The sequence below is a fragment of the Diabrotica virgifera genome, chromosome 3 (genome assembly GCF_917563875.1).
Source record: "Diabrotica virgifera virgifera chromosome 3, PGI_DIABVI_V3a".
Lineage (NCBI taxonomy): Eukaryota > Metazoa > Arthropoda > Insecta > Coleoptera > Chrysomelidae > Diabrotica > Diabrotica virgifera.
In genome coordinates, this window is record NC_065445.1 from 183604967 (window position 1) to 183622400 (window position 17434).

The 17434-nt window shown below is 30.0% G+C and overlaps 1 protein-coding gene across 1 annotated transcript in view; it reads left to right on the forward strand.

Annotated features, from left to right (window-relative positions):
- Nucleotides 1-316: 316 nt before the first annotated feature.
- Nucleotides 317-17434, forward strand: part of LOC114336199 (probable nuclear hormone receptor HR38) — a 233318-nt gene continuing 216200 nt past the window's right edge. The window contains exon 1 of the mRNA XM_028286529.2: nt 317-619. The gene's annotated coding sequence lies outside the window, so the exon portion shown is untranslated. The remainder of the gene's footprint in view (nt 620-17434) is intronic.

Consider the following 17434-nt stretch of genomic DNA (forward strand, 5'->3'; position numbering starts at 1 on the left):
TATACAATTACGTAACTCTCAACCCTCGTGAAAATCGATACAGAGAAACACAAAGGTCTATGTCACGGCCGCCACCGCAGAGCCAATCTGTTCCGGCGGAAGTCGAGTGACGTCACCGTTATGACGTCCTAACTATGACGTCACTGAAGAGTTTTCCTCGGGAAAGAAGGGATGCCGGCGCAACGGCAGTAATAACGGCATCGATTAATGATGACGTCACTGCGGCTATGACGTCAGCGACACAGCGAAACGCAATGGTTTTATAATGGACCGATTGAGACTAGCAGGGATGTAGATTGTCGGCGGTGGCCGAAGAACGAAGAACTAACTCCTCCGGTGGTATAGTAGTAGTGACTGGAGAGGAGAAATATTTCACCAAGTCTCTTGTTGTTCTTGAAACATGTGTGAGTGAAACACGTTATGCTGGACCGGTTGTTAATCGCGGATTAAAAAAAAGTCGGACAAGAGTGTCCGTCATATGATTAGTAACTACTGTCGATTTCTGTTGTGATTTAAAAAATAATAGTATTTGTGTGCAGTTCTATAACTTTTTGGGATTTATAGTGAGTTTATAAAATTATTGTTTGAAGTTGGAAGTGAGCAGCATGTCAGTTTAAAAGTGAGTTTAAAAAACTTTTTATAATGTTTCAATTATGCGTTAAATAATTTAACTACTTATTTATCGTTTAAAATATCAATATTTAATTTGGATTTCTTAACAAAAAAGATTACTTAAGTTATATACGAAATAATGTTTGTTTGTTAATAAAATAATTTCGATTTTCAATTATTTTTCTAAATGTGTTTATTGTAGATTATATGCTTTTAAATGACGTTTTGAAAGTTCAATGTCTTACCAACATAATTTTAAAAAACAACTTATCTTTAGTAAGAACTTTTACTGTTTGTTTACTGTTAGTTACTGTAAGTTTTTTTTATTGCTGAAAATGTATGTACTTCTGTGTCCTTTACTTGTATATATGCGTGGTAATTAAATGTATCAAATTCATTTTCTGCACAATGAAGTCACTGACGACCAGATAATATGGGTCACATAGTTAAAATTGTGCTGATTCTTTGTCATTAGTTTTAGATTACACTAATACTTTTTATAAAGTTTTGAAGTTCAATTCTTTTATCTCTTCTAGCAGAAGTGATTTTTATCGCATATTTACCAATGTTTACCGTTATTTTTGATACACAGTATTGGTCTGCATCATCATATTTGAGATTTTTTATTTAATGTCCAGGCTTCAATTTTAGAGAAAATGATGATATATTTAACTACAACAGCGCTACAACCCTTGTAGAACCATGGCTTCTAGAATCTTGGTTATTTCCCTCCATCTCTTCTAGTCCCCTGTTTTTTCTTTCCAAACTCTTACGCCTATTTCTGACAAATATTGCTTTATTGCTTCCAACCATGTCTTCTTTGGACGTCCTCTTAATTTTTTCCACTACCCCTTCCTTCAGTATTTTCTTAATGTTTCAGTTCTCTGGCATTCGTATAATCTGACCAAGCCATTTAGCGTATTTTTGACGTAAAAATTGGTTTTCCATAAATCCGCATTATTTCTCTATTTGTTCGTCTCCTCCAAATATTCTCAGCCTCATGGATTCCTTCGAAGATTTCTCCATGCACCTTTCTTTCCCATATTAGGTATCTCTACTTTCTTATCGGTATTCTTTTCTTAATCCATGTTTCGCTGGAATCAATCACTGTCGGTCTGGGTATTGTCTGGTAGACTCGCTGTTTACCGGTTTTTGAGACATTTTTTGCTTTCAATATTGAATTTATGACCCTATCACTCTGATCTATCCCGCTGATTAGTCTTTTGTCTATGTCTTTTTTCGTGTTGGCTTTGGTTACTCCTAAATATTTATATTCTGACACCTTTTCAAAACTATAGACAGCCTCTGCTCCTTTCATTTTGATATATTTGATATAGCTCCCCTCATTTCCGTATAGATATTGAGTTTTTGATTAGTTTATTGTTAGTCCGTATGTTCACACTTGTTCAAATTTCTGGAAAACTTTTTGTTATGTTTTTTTTTTGTTTTTTTTTATTATCGCTGCTATCACCACATCACTCGCGTCTCGCGTCCTCTATGCACTGTTACATTGAAAATAGTCGTGCTTGTGCTAATATTTGATCTTCTTAGGATTTGTAATAATACATAGGTTGAATAAATTTATTGTTAGCGGGTCCCCTTATTTTTATCCTTTATTCACTGTGAACAGCGTTGAATAGCTTTCCTCCATTGTTACTCTATTTACCGTGTTACTAAGCATAGTAATTCTCACTAGCCTTATAAGCCCTTCTGGTATTTCTATAATGTTCTCATGGCCTCATATACATTCTCCGATTTATGGGGTCGTATACTTGTTTAAGATCGATAAATAACATATCGCACCTCCTCTCAAACAGTGTCATAAGTCAAATAATCAAAGTATCACGAAAACGACGATTTAAGTTTGTGCTAGAACTTTTTCGGGTTTAATTCAAAAACTATTTAAACTTGTATAATAACTACTATTTTAGTCAGTTACAAAGGTTTTTGAAGCTCTACAAAATAGCGTATTAATTCTGTTAAAAATATTTTAAAAACATATTTTTTTAATTGTGATACTATACACATAAACTAAAGAAAAATTTACGACATATTATTTATCAAAAGTGGGTCTTGCAGTACAGATAGGGAAGTGCAATTAGAACGAAAACATGCATTGTTTCGAAAAAATTCAAACAAGCTTATATTTTTCTTAAACTTTTTTTGTTAGTTTATATACATGTTAGAGTAAAAAGTTCTACTCGCAGATTTGGCCGATAATTGTATATTAATTGTTTAAACAATAACAATTGTTTTGTATAAATAATTTTAAAAATATCGTTAAATTCATCATTTTACTTTACTCAAATATGTTTCTATTTTGTTTTTGATTATGCTGAATCCGAATATGGCATTGCAATTTGAAAATTCTTATACAGAAGCTCTTATACAGTATGTCTGCGTAGCTAGGAACCACATGAAAAACTTTTTTATTATCAATTTTACGAAAAAAAGTTATTCTTCATAAAATACTCTGGATAGTCAAAAATCTAAAACTCAACCATTAGATATCATTTTTATCAATTTTATACGAGTTATGTCAAAAATATAAATTTCGTTAGAGAGTAAAGTCAGTACCTTTATATTCCAGAATATCAAAAAATGATATTATGAAAAGTTGTTTAAGATTAAAAACTTTGTTTAAATATACAATTACATCATTCTAATTGAAAAAAAAATTCAATTTTTTCTCAAATTACGGTTACTCATCATCATTTTATTACAATTATGATAACTATTTTATTATCACTTTTACGAAAAAAAGTTATTCTTCATAAAATGCTCTCCCTGGTCTAAAATCTAAGACACAACCATCAGATATCACACTTTTTTAATATTATACGAGGTATGTAAAAAATATGAATTTTTCTTAAGAGTTAAGTGCCTTTATTATTCACAATATTTTAATTAGAAGGATGTAATTGAATACTAAAACAATTTTTTTAATTCCAAACAACTTTTCTTAATAACAATTTTCGATATTGTGAAATTTATAGGTACTTTACTCTTGAGTGAAATTCATATTTTTTGACATACCTCGTATAAAATTAATTAAATTTGATATTTGATGATTGCCTTTTAGATTATATACGGTGCACAGTATTTTATAAGGAATAACTTTTTCCGTAATACTTATAATAAAAAAGTTATCAATAGGTTCCAAGTTACGCAGACATACTGTATAAGAGCTAAAAAAAATTTTTTTGCTGATCATTTATTATTGTTGAAGCTTGTTATTAAATGTATTTTAGGTAAGTTTTACAGAAAAAAGTTTTGATCACTTTGTATAAACATTTTTTTAGCTGGTAATTTTAGGTTTCTGTATTACATTTTTGTTACCTTTCTTAATTTTCTCAAAAAGAAACAGTTTATTTCATTTCTAAAGTAAAATAATTTACTACATTTTAAACATTACATCCTAGGCTTTAAAAAATCGCTTACAAAACTGTAATAGATCTATTCAAACTTGAGTAATACCGTTTTAAATTGGTGGTAATTCTATAAAACTACGAAGATTTCAAAAATTACATTTTTTGAGACGTCATATCATTCGAATTAAATTTTTGAGATTTTTTTAATCAAACATCATTTAGCAAGACACTTAAAAGGTAAGTTGTGCAAAATTGAGAGTTTTATAAGAAAAATTGTATTAGTTACACATTTTTAAATCATTTTTAAACAAAATTCATGTAAGGCTCAATTTCCGCTCACACCGTACTTATCTCCATACATTTTAATTCTTTCTATTATAACCATAAGATAGCTTAATTATTCTTTTTTCATGTTCAATTTGTAAAATTTCATTTGATCCATTATATAAAGAATTACATTAAAATTACTCGACCGTGCACTTCGCCGTACTCTAGTTTACAGTGCGCCAATGTTTGTGAGAAGGGTGACTTTAGCGTTATAAATAAAAAATTACAGAAGATACAGATTTAATTTTAGGAAATTCTCCATATAAGGTTTTTTTTTGTAAAATTTTCTGAATTTTTCAATGGTCAAGTCAGTTTTTTTCTAAAATTTATATTTTCGGAGTTATTTAAAAAAATATCGAATTTCGCAGTTCATTTGTATAATAAAAAATGAAGCACCCACTTCTCGAGTAGAACTTTTTGATATGTTGTTTATTAAACATTTCTTAATGAAATTAAAAAAGTTCTATCTTTTTTGATTTTTTCCGAAGTGAAAATCTATATGTACTTCCCTAAGAATATAATAAATATGATTATTCTGGTTAACAGACATATTTTTTAATTATGTAAACTTAAATAAAATTAACCACATTAAACAAAAAATACAGCAAAAAGAAAGATAAATAACTGATAAATGTGTCACTTTTCTTGATATACGCACATACGCAGATTGTTTTGAATAAGATTATCCCGTATACTGTCTTAACTCGACAAACGACGCTTTATATACATCTTAGATGAACAAATGCCTTGCACAAGTCGATATGTGACACTGTTTATATTCGATGCCCTGTTAATTTGTGTGATCATATAATGACTCTAGTATCATCTAACGACAAATACTTGATCTATAAACGTTATAAATTAAATACTTTTGAACACTTTTTTAGATAATATTTTGAAGTGTTATTAAACTGTTGGTGCAATAAGACCGTTTTTTTTTGAGTTGAGACACTATTTGAGCGGAGGTGCGATATGTAATATGTAAGTTTTGTTCGTGGCTGTTAGTTTGTATTCATTTTAACATACTTATTTGATCAGTCATAGTTGTTCTTCCTGTTATAGAACCCCCTTCTTATTCTCCATCACTTTATTATATTGTTATCATATTATTATTTAATTATTCTTTTTCTAATAAATTTTTCCAAGTATTTCATAGACCACTTCTTGTAGTGAAGTACTTGTAATACCTCTTGAAGCTGGAAGTGAGAAACATTTCAGTTCAAAAAACTTTTTATACTTTTTCAACTAAGTATCCTTAAGAATAATTGAATTACATATTTATGGTTTAAAATATCAATTTTTAATTTGAATTCTAAATAAAAAAGATTAATTATTGTAAAGCACATAAAAAATATATTTGTTTGAAAATCATTTCGGTTTCGAATTGTTTTTCTAGACGTGTTTATTGTAGTTTAAATGTTTATAAATAAAGTTTCGAAAGTCTTACCAACATTATTAAAAAACGACTCTATTACTGTTTGTTACTTTTATTTATTTTTATTTATTTATTGTTCATACATATGACCTGGCCTCTAGTGACTAATCCAGGTCGTTTTTTCCTGATGGGATTACAGATATTTTTTTTATATTTTTACATTTTTTACTAAACTACTAAATCTATTTTTACAATTAATAATTTCCCATAATCTATTAATTACATTTAACAAATACATTTAACCAATTTAAAGAAACAATATATATTTGTTAAAATATTTTTGGTACTATCAACTCCCTTCTAAGTTATAAAGACAGTCCCTCTATTTTCAGAAGAGAGTTGGTAGTTCTTTTTTTTAATCTAATGAATTATTTATTGAATTATTATTTTTATTTATTTATTTTATATTGAATTATTATTATTATAATTGTGAATATCTATTTTTGAATTTATATTTTATTTTATTTATTTTAACTTTATCTTACTCAACTTCATCAGGGTTGGATTATTTGTTGTCTTCTTCTATTATTATAAATTTCTTGTTGATTTTTAGATATTATTTCTGTTAGATTGTTTAATATTCCAAAATATTCTTCATTTTGTAATATATCTCTTATTTCAATTCTTTCTAATCTTCTTCTCATTTCTCTATGTTCTTTCTTCTATAGTATTTTCACAATGTAACACTATATGTTCTGGTGTACCTAGTTCTCCACATTCACAATATGCATCATCTTTTAAGTTAAATCTTTCCAAATATGTTGGGTACGGTCCATGTCCTGTTAAAAAGTGTACTAAACCTTGTTTTGGATTAAAATAATTTGGAATGTTTTCTAGTATTGGTATAAAATTGTATAAACGTCTAGATTTTGTTGAATTTTCCCATTCATTTTGTCTTTTTCTATTTATTATTTCTTTTAATTCTCTTTTATTTCTTATATCTAATCCTACTATTTGTATTATTTTTTCATATTTTTCTTTTTTTAGCCAATAATTAAATGCTCTTTTTTGTGTTTCTAAATGCATTGGTATTACTCCAGTTAAAACTGTGAGTGCCTGTGTTGCAGTTGTTCCAAATGCTCCCGTCATTCTTACAAGAAATCCTCTCTGAGCACTATTTAATTTTTCTGCATTTTTTTTATTTATTGATCTATGTGCCCATACACTTGAACCGTACCCTACAATTGATGCAAGTATTGTACTTAGGTATATTCTCATCTGTCGGAACGAAATTCTATATTCCTTCTGTGCTAGACTAGCAATGCTATGCATGATCTTTGTTGCCTTTTCACAGACACAACTCATGTGTTTTATAAATAATTTTTGTTCGTCTATTATAATACCTAAATATCTTGTTTCCTTTTTTCTTTTTATTGTTTTCCCTCTAATTTTTATAATTGGATCTCTTTCTAAATTTCCTTTTATTAAACTATATGTTGTTTTTGAATCTGATATTGTTAATTTTACTTTATTCATCCAATCATAACTGTTTGTTACTGAAAGTTCTTCCTATTTATGCATATAGATATATGTATGTATTTCTGTTTTCTTTATTTGTTGTGATGCGTGGTCTGCAGAATAAAGCCATTGCGTCTATCAGATAATGTGGGTCTTATTGCTCTTCTTCCATATCATTTTGCCCTTTCAGGCGTCGGATTGTGATTCCGGTTCTTCCTTTACATTTCTTACATTTTTTCATTACTTTCTGTTTTTACCATCGTCTTTAATTCTTAAATACTTTTCCCTTTACTCCTTTCTATTTCTTCGGTCAGATTTATCGATTTCCTTCTGTGTTTTACCCTTCTCATTTCCCTTCTACTTCCCAATTCTAATATTTTCCTTGTAATTTTTCTGGTTTAACTCTATTAATATGTCCGAACCAGAACATTTGCTTCTATTTAATGTGCTTAGTAATAGGTTTCTGCTTTGTCATGTGTCTGATATGTTCATTTCTTATTCACATTTTTTTCAAATATTTAATTTCGATTGCATTGACTTTTGATTCATGCGTTTTTTATGAATTGTCCTGTTTTCGCTTATTATGTATGTTTCGTATATCATTATTTTTATCGCTGTTAATCGTATTTTTTTCTAATATTGTTCGAACACATTTAATTTCCTTATTGTTTTGGCCTTCCTTTTGCTTCATCGTCTTTTTTGTTTAATTCTTTAGTAATGTTGCATTTACACTTGTGCAGAGAATATTGTAATTATTTTTATTATGGTTTAAACAATTATTGTTATTTCATGCCACATTTTTGATGTTGGATAATAACCATATACCGAGTAGTTTATGATATAAAACACTGACAAAATATATATTAGATTTCTAACAGCTTTTTGAACGGCGACAGCTCTTCCATGGATCCATTTCAAATTAAAAAAAATTGTTATTATAGTACCTCCACAAAATGTAAACAGATACTGAAAATGATATCGTTACAATCATCATTCTCTGCTTCTCAGATCGCGTATGTAAATTCGAACTAAACGACACTTAAAATTTTGTGTTGAATTTCTTCTTTTTTATATCTTCTTGTTAATTAGATTAAACATCAATAGATTTCGAAAAAAAAAAGTTTTCAATCTAATAGCAAATAAAACAACATCCAAAAATGTTACTGTATATCCCACCACACTGAAAGCAATGGGAACCTTCTCTGGTAACACCTCCGAGGCTTCTACAATTTACAAGCCATAACGGATGCTGAGACTAAGGAAGATGAGGGAATTTCACAATTTATAATTCACGTCCGATCTGCTCAGTTAAAGTTCCAACGAGTTCCCTTCGTACTCGAATCAGGGTAAACATGTAAATAAAAAATGAATAACCATGTTCAATTTCGTTGCAACACGAAACTACAGCCGCATCATTATTCCAGTCCAATCAGAAAGTGCAGCAAGCACCACTACCGGTTTCGAAACTTATTAGTCTCTCATCAGGAGGCACATATGTTGTTCTCTCCGACCCAACTAGGACAAACCCCGGCGTGCGGTCACGTATTACAACGAACGAAATGGCAGGGATGCCCTAGCGGCAACTGCTAGCAAAAAACCAGGTTTTCAATCTAATAGCACATAAAACAACATCCAACAATGTTACTCTACATCCCACCAGACTGAAAACAATGGGAACCTTCTCTGGTAACACCTCCGAGGCTTCTACAATGTCCAAGCCATAACGGATGCTGAGACTAAGGAAGATGAGGGAATTTCACAATTTATAATTCACGTCCCATCTGCTCAGCGTGGTAAAGTTCCAACGAGAATGGTTCCCTTCGTACTCCAATAAGAGTAAACATGTAAATCAAAAATGAATAACCGAATTATGCGGCTATAGTTTCGTGTTGCAACGAAATTGAAAATGGTTATTTGGCATTTGAAATATGAGTCTACCGTAGAATGTTGCACGTACCATGGACCACATATCGCACAAATAATTCAATACTAGAAAAACTTAACATAAAAACTAGACTCCCCGGATTTATTAATCAAAATATTATAAGATCTTTTGGACAACTAGAAGAAGAGAAGGCATGGAACGAATGATAGTTGAAAGCAACGTAGCGGGTAAAAGATCCAGAGGAAGATCTCCAGCAATGGTCTAACCAAATAAAGGACATGATATGACTGGTTAATCGTTCTCCAAAGCAAAACAACACGCAAATGAGAAAGATAATAATTGGACAAAGACAGTCAAACAAATTACATGACGCCACTACATCCTTACGAAGGAGGAAAGATCAAAGCGGACGATTATATGAATATATGTCTAGATATCTGTATAATATCTACATTTTATTAGTTTTGTATTTCTTTAGGTATAAATTTATTCCTAAATTTCCTATATCACAGACAGTTTTTTTTATTTTGAATACCAAATATAATTTAAAAATAAATAAATCTTTACTACACGTGCTAACTATTTAGTTATAAAAAATGCGGTACTGCGTTGCTATTATATTTCAATTAACATAAATTATAAGAAAACTTGCAAATTTCATACGTTTGGCAATAAATGAATATGCATGTATTTATAATGTTAATTTTAATGCATTAACGCCAATTTTAGTAAAACACAATTCTGTAGATATATTTTTTTGCTACTGATTCCGAACATGATTTATAACAATACTAAAACGTTAAAGTTCTATCACTTTTTTATAATTTATTTAATTTCGAATATATTTAAATGGTAAATGCAAAATGCAAATTAAAATTTTTATCTCTTAATTAAAAAAAAACTACCTAGTCTATAAATATATAGTTTTACACCAACCAAGTCCTATAGCTGGCTTGTAGGTGGTCAAAAGTCACAAACTATACCGGTTCTGAATCGGCCCTGACCCCCTCTTCAAACACAGAAAAAAAATTCAGATCGGTTTAACTTTTCCACATACATACATATCCACAAACATTTTCTCTTTTTTAAATACAAATTAAGTCATATTTCTGAGCTCGGTAACTTTTGAATGGTATAACCGATTTTCAAAATTAGACATGCGCTGGAATGGTAATGATCAGTAATATTAGAAGCCGCAAAGGTCGGACTTAAATTTTCGAGTTTTTTGGGAGTTTTGGGGACGAGAACGAAAAACAGACCCTAAATAGGAAGGGCCGTAAAATCCACACCCTTGGACCAAAATGGATGGTAGACATATGAATAGGTGAGTCTTTCCTGAACTTTAAGATGGGAGTTGGCTTAAATTTCAATTCAGTTAGATTTAGAAAATTAAAAATTTCGTGTATATATAGTGTCGCGTGTAGGGGGTGTGGGTGTGCGCTACTGGCGAGAACTGCCGTTCTCTAGTAATGTGACCCTCAAAATACGTCGCGTCGGTAGCACCATATTTCAAACGCCTCTAACCGTTTTATGGCATCTTCTGTAAGACATACATAACATCTAAGAATTCTTATTTGTATATTGATACTTATTGATAAGTTGCAGATAATCTTCCTAAGACTGTTAAAAGCCCGTCTGGCTTTTTCAATACGAGTTTTTATTTCGTAGTTATGATCCTAAGTATCCTTAATGTTGCAGCCCAGATAGTATATTTTTTGTACTCTTTCTAGGGGTGTACTGTTTACGGTAATTTGGACGTTAATGTTCGTATTTTTACTAACGATCATTATTTTTGTCTTCTTACAATTGAGTTTTAGGCAGTATTTGTTACATGCTTCTACAACATTATCCAGAAATCTGCCAGAAATAACTAACTCTTTTTTTGACTGTGCAGATTTCGTACAGTTTATTTTTGTATCGAACTGTTGCTTTTTGTTGGAGATATAAGTTTGAGTTTGAGAGGGATCTACGACCAGGAAACTAAGCTAATAGACGTGAATGGAGACTGGGAACCGGGAGGCTCAGGTCAATTTTTACACTTATTCTATTAATAATATACTTATCCTTACTCACAGTATGTACCCTTAATTATTATGTATTTAGTAATAGAATAAAAGCAGAAACTTTAAAATTCAACCAAACTATTAATGCAAAAGAAAACAATTACACCAGAATAAAACAAACTGTTAAAAGATATTTATGTTTTTAGATAGAGGTTGCTTGTAATTGCACAACGAATACCAATAAATGTTTCCCATAATATGGCTACTTAAGAATTATTATTTAATAAATACATCAAAGCATTACTCTTTACATTTTTGCTGCTTCTTCAGTAGGTGTCCGAAACAGAAAAAGTAGTAGATAGCATATAATTTGACGTTACTGCTGCTATTAGTTAATAACCTGATTAGTTGGGAAGGTTATTAAGCTATAAATTTTGATGATTATCTCTAAGGCTGTTTGTAAAGAGATTGCACATCGCAGTATCGACGTGAATTTGTAGTTTTAGAGTTTAAATATTCACGGTAATTTAGCGCAGAAACGGTTGTACATTGTAAAAAAAGCTTTGCTATTAATTATTACAAAATTCCGAAAGCTTAGGTCTACCTTCGGACTGCGCAACGTAGCAATTAAAGATGTTATGTTAGTAAATTTCTAATAAGAAAATTAATCATAAAAACAAGAAGCTGTCTGATTTATTAGTGAGTATTATATTGTGCAGTGTGATATTTTTAAGAAATTATTTTACAAGGCTGATCACTGCTAAAAGGACTATTTCAGTTCTCCTTTATTTTTAAGAACGTTTCCTTTCAATTGTTTCTCGGTTCATTCGTTAAATTGTTTTCCCGTGTTCACCTAAGTATCTTAAAGCGGGTTCTCACTTGTCAGTTTCGCTGACGCAGTCTAACTGATTCAGTGATACTGAACAAATAATGAACATGAGAACACATTTTCATTTTAAATGAACAGTACATTCATACTTTCAGTTAAAGTGAATACCAGGTCTACTTTTTATCATTTTTGACTGATCATGATCGCATAATGAATAGAAACTAAAGTATGAGAACATAAATTTTCGAGATTTTTTCAGAGTGGCAAATTTTGAGAGCAATTTTGGAGCATTTTTTGCAGAATCTCTTGAAATTTGTATTTGTTCTTAAGTGTTTTGTATATGAATCACAATCTTTCAAGGCTAATTCTTTCAATATAGTTTCACAGCCCCATACATATCTGCAAAATATCCAGGATCTGACTACCTGACCCACCATCTACGACGTTTTCTTTTCTTTTGATTCACTAGAATATTCTGTAATTCATTTACTAATTATTGCAAACATACTTCGCGAACAGGTGGTCTCATTTTTTTAACCATTCTCATTACCACATAAAATGTTTGGACTAACTGTGTACTGAATGGAGCAAAACATGAATCGTGTGAATGCAAACATCACTTTTTATGTTTCATTATTAATGAATCAGTCAGACTGTGTCAGCGAAACTGACAAGTGAGAACCCGCCTTTAGGGTTCTGAAACTGTTCAGTCCAGCAACACTCAAAAAAATTTAGTTCGTAATATTAATTAACAGTGATTATTGAATAGTATTTCGTTGTAACAACAATTTAATTTTTTGTTACAACGAACTTTTAGATATTGATCAATGTATTTGGTTATTGTCACAATGATTGAATAATAATTGTGAATATAACTAGAGTACATTAATCAATAACACTCAATTTATTCAGACAATAAGTTAGTTTGATATATTTAATAAATAATGGTAATTCTGGCAGCAAAGCACTTTCTTGATTTCGTAGATTATAAGTAATTATGACCTTGGTTTATCGTGACAACGTACAGATTTCATTAAAACAATGTACAAATGTTAATATTAATAGTATTTGATTATTCCATAGATGTAAACTGATTGTTGTGTCAGCGAATGCATGAATGAATCTACTACTGCGTTTAATAACCACAATCAATGACATCATGGTAACAATAAACGAAGTTGTTGAAACAATAAATGTTTTGCTTGACTATTTGAAATGTAACGGCTTTCCCTTATCGTTATTTGTTAAACAATGCTGTTACCTCTGCCGAAGTGCCAAATAATTTCATTTCGTTTCCAAGTGTAGTCCGTACTGGAAGGAAGTTTTCGTATGTCTATTATCGTATTCATTTTTTTTTTCGAATCCTGAGAAAACTACTTAGTATTTTTGAAAAATTTAAACGCAGAATAAAATATTACAGTATTATCGAGGGTTTGAGGTCCCTCAGAACTTCTATAATGATTATTTTAATAAGTCACAGGGGTGAAAAAGATAAAATTTAGTATGATTTTTAATTTCAAATATACCATTCAAAGGAAACTTTTTGTTTATTCTAAGGGCTTTTAGCCCTCGGTAATAATGTAATCTTTTATTCTACGTTTAATTTTGTCAAAAATACTTATTATTTTTCTCAGGATTCCAAAAAAATGATAACGACAATAAAATGACGTTTAAAAAGATTTCGGTCGAAATTTTGCACCTGTGCTCTCCAAAAGGATTAAAGTGTTATACAATTTTGGAATCACTATTTCAATCGCTTTTAAATGAGCTGTCAAATGATGTACTTTCCTATTTAAAAAACCAAAGTTGTAGCTGTCACCTGAAGAGGGATCGCCTAAAGTTCGAAACATTAATGTTATAATATACTTTGATTATTTCAAAAATCGACCCGTTCGATCGTTTTGCTTATGTGCTAAAAATAAATAAAATAAGGGGGCAACACTTTTCCAGCGCACTGTATAAGTGAAATCATATGAGAAATCACACAGTGTAAAGTCCATTGGGCTTAGGACAAAAAAAGGGGATTTTTCAAAATTATATTAATCAATTAATATCATACATTGAGCTAATGCATTCAGTAATTATCAATATAAAATACGTTTATAGTAGGAATGAACGAAACTGATTGTAGAGATGAATATAATTGCTTGTAAAAATAACCGTATTTATTGTGGGAATGAACGGAATTGATTGTAAGAATAAACGGAAATAATTGTAGAAATAAACGAAATACGTTAGGAGAAATAACACTGTTATTGACACAACGAATAGTCTTCGTCGGTCAATTAACGACGTTGTTGTTTCAATGAATAATGTTCGTTGGTTCAGTGAACAGTGTTCGTAATATTAATAAATGGATGTTCATCCATTCAATAAACGTAATACATTGGATCAACTAACGAAAATAATGAATTGATGAATATCGCTTTGTTGTTCCAATAAAACCAAGAATTTAACAAATTTTTAAGTATTGCTTTTGTTGTCTGAATTAACTTTTTTATTAGTATTACGTACCTTTTTCGTTAAGTGAAGAAGAAACTCAAGGATGACAATAATACCATATGTAAAGGACTTATCACATAAATTAAAAAGAATTGACAATAAGTACAAAAATTACACCAACATTCAAAACAACCAACACACTCAGATTTATTACAAAATGTCATGTGAATGCATCAATTTCTGTGTGGGAGAAACTCTATGGGAGACCACTAACCGTCAGGATCAATGAACATAAAATATATATCAAAAACAGAGATTTCGGGAAATATGTTATGTATAAATGCCTGGGACATGAACAGAATACAGTAAAAAGATGCATCAATAGTCATGAAGGAAACAGGCATGAAAAAGAGAAAAATCAAAGAAGCAGCCCTCATCCTATTAATTGAAGAAAAATATCAGCAGAACGCAGCAGGCTTTGGTTGCCAATACTTAAAGAAGGAGTGAACAACAAGAATATACTAACAATATGGGATGAAAAAATGTGAAGCGCACGTCTTCAATCACACACTTCTTTTTGCTGGGTTAATGGCACTGGCAAAGTCAGTCAAGTTTTCTTATACACAGTTTTATCAATCACACCCAATACATATGCAACATATAATACACAACACAACACAAAAATTTCCATACATAGAACCGAATAAAGCACACAGAATAATCCGAATTTTATATACTATAGTTTGGATGATGGTTCATCCAAACTCAGATCTTTTCAGCCAAAGCATGGCTGTAGCCTACAACACTATGACCAAATGTATGAACGTCAATTTGAAAATTGGAATAAAATAATTGTTTAAATAAAATTAATAAACATGACCCATGCAACGAAGACTATTTTAACTCAATTTTGATTGAACTGAGATAATCGTGTTTGAAAATTTTTCGCAAAGAGTTCGCTGTAAGAAATGACGATATCTTTGAAACAAATACTCCTTACACACTGAAATTTCTGATATATTATATTTAAAGGGTTTTAAGGGATTTCACCAATCAAACATAACAAAAAACACATGTTTTTGCTAAATTTTGTAGACTTACTCTAGTTTTCGTCGAAGCAATTAAGGAAAAAATAATACTTACTCTAGACTTAGTAACAGTAAATGACGTTATCTTTGGAAGAAATACGTCTTAAAAATTTAAATTTCTATTATATTATGTATAAAAGGTTTTAAGGGATTTCACAGATCAAACATAACAAAAAACAGATTTTTTGCTAAATTTTGTAGACTTACTATAGTTTTCGTCGAAACAGTTACCGAAAAAATACTTATTCTGGACTAGACTAGTAACAGATTTATTGAAGCAAAACAGTACTATTTAAAAAAATGTAATAAAAACAATTCTAAAGTTAATCGGAATAACTAAAATTAGAATCTAGCTAGAGAAAACTATAGTAAGTCAAACAGTTTAACGCAAACTTGGAATACCTTCCGCTGTTTCTTGCAACGAAGACTACAGTAACTCAACTAACTATAGTTTTCGCTTGCAGGAGTGTGGGTCAGTTAACTTACTATACACAAATACACATGTAAATGCTTTTTCCACCTACCTCTACCGAAAGTATACTTTTCCGGACCTAATTGTAGGGAGCAAAGTTGTACTTTTCCTCCCTAGGGAGGAAAAGTAAAAATGACGTCATGGTATTTCATTCATGAAATATAACTTATTGACGCCCTGTACAATATATATTTTCTATTACGTAAGTATCTATACATTTTAACGTTAATTTAAAAACACTCTCTATTTTGCAGAATGGTAAAAAACAGTAAATTGTTATTCTGATTTAACAATGTTTACATTATTAATTTGACTTATATTTGACAGTTGACAGTTATATTGTACCTACTTGTTAGTTTTAGTTCTAATAAATTTTGTTGGTTAGTTACATAAATAAATTAAGTAAAAATGAAAAAATGACTTGTTATTTGAGGAAGGTGGAAAAACCATATGTATAACATGGGAGTAAAGTGCCTTTTCCTCCCTTGAATGAGTAAACTTCATTCTCGGGAGGAAAAGTAGCACTTTCCTTCCTTGTTATACAAATAGCTATACTGGTTGCCTTAAAATTCATACCTGATTTACCATACTTTTCCATAAAATAAAGCTTAAAAAGGATAATAATACCATAATAGTAAGTCAAATGTAACGTTTTTTGAGTTACGATAGTCTTCGTTGCATGGGTCGAGTGACGTTTATAACGCTACATGTATACAATATGGTGCAAATGAAAGGAATAAATTCGTTATTCCGCAAACCGGCAACTTTAAGGAAAAATCTCGATTCTTATTTTTAAATTTTGATATTCTGGCATATACAGTATGTCCCTGTAAGTTGTATCCATATGGAAAACTTTTTTATTATTAATTTTACGAAAAAAAGTCATTCTTCATAAAAAGCTCTGCATGGTCCAAAACCTAAGATTCAACCATCAGATATAAAATTTTATGAATATTCTACGAGGTATGTCAAAAAGTTTGAATTTCACTCAAGAGTAAAGTAGCTTTATTTTTCACAATATTGAAAATTGCTATTATGAAAAGTTGTTTGGAATTAAAAACTATATTCTAATATGCAATTACATCCTTCTAATTGAAAAAAAATTTTTTTTGAAAAATTATGGATAACTAACATTATTTTCAGTTATTTCAATTCTGATAACTCTTTTATTATTAATTTTACGAAAAAAAGTGATTCTTAATAAAAAATCCTGCATGGTCTGAAACCTAAAATACAACCATCTTATGTCAAATTTTATCAATTTTATACAAGGTATATCAAAAAATATGAATTTGGCTCAAGAGTAAAATACCTTTATTTTTCACAATATCGAAAATTGTTATTATGAAAAGTTATTAAGAATTAAAAACCATGTTTTAATATGTAATTACATCCTTCTTATTAAAATATTTTGAACTATAAAGGTACTTTACTTTTGATCTAAATTTATCTTTTTTGACACACCTCGTATAAAATTGACATAAGATGGTTGTATTTTAGGTTTTACAGTAT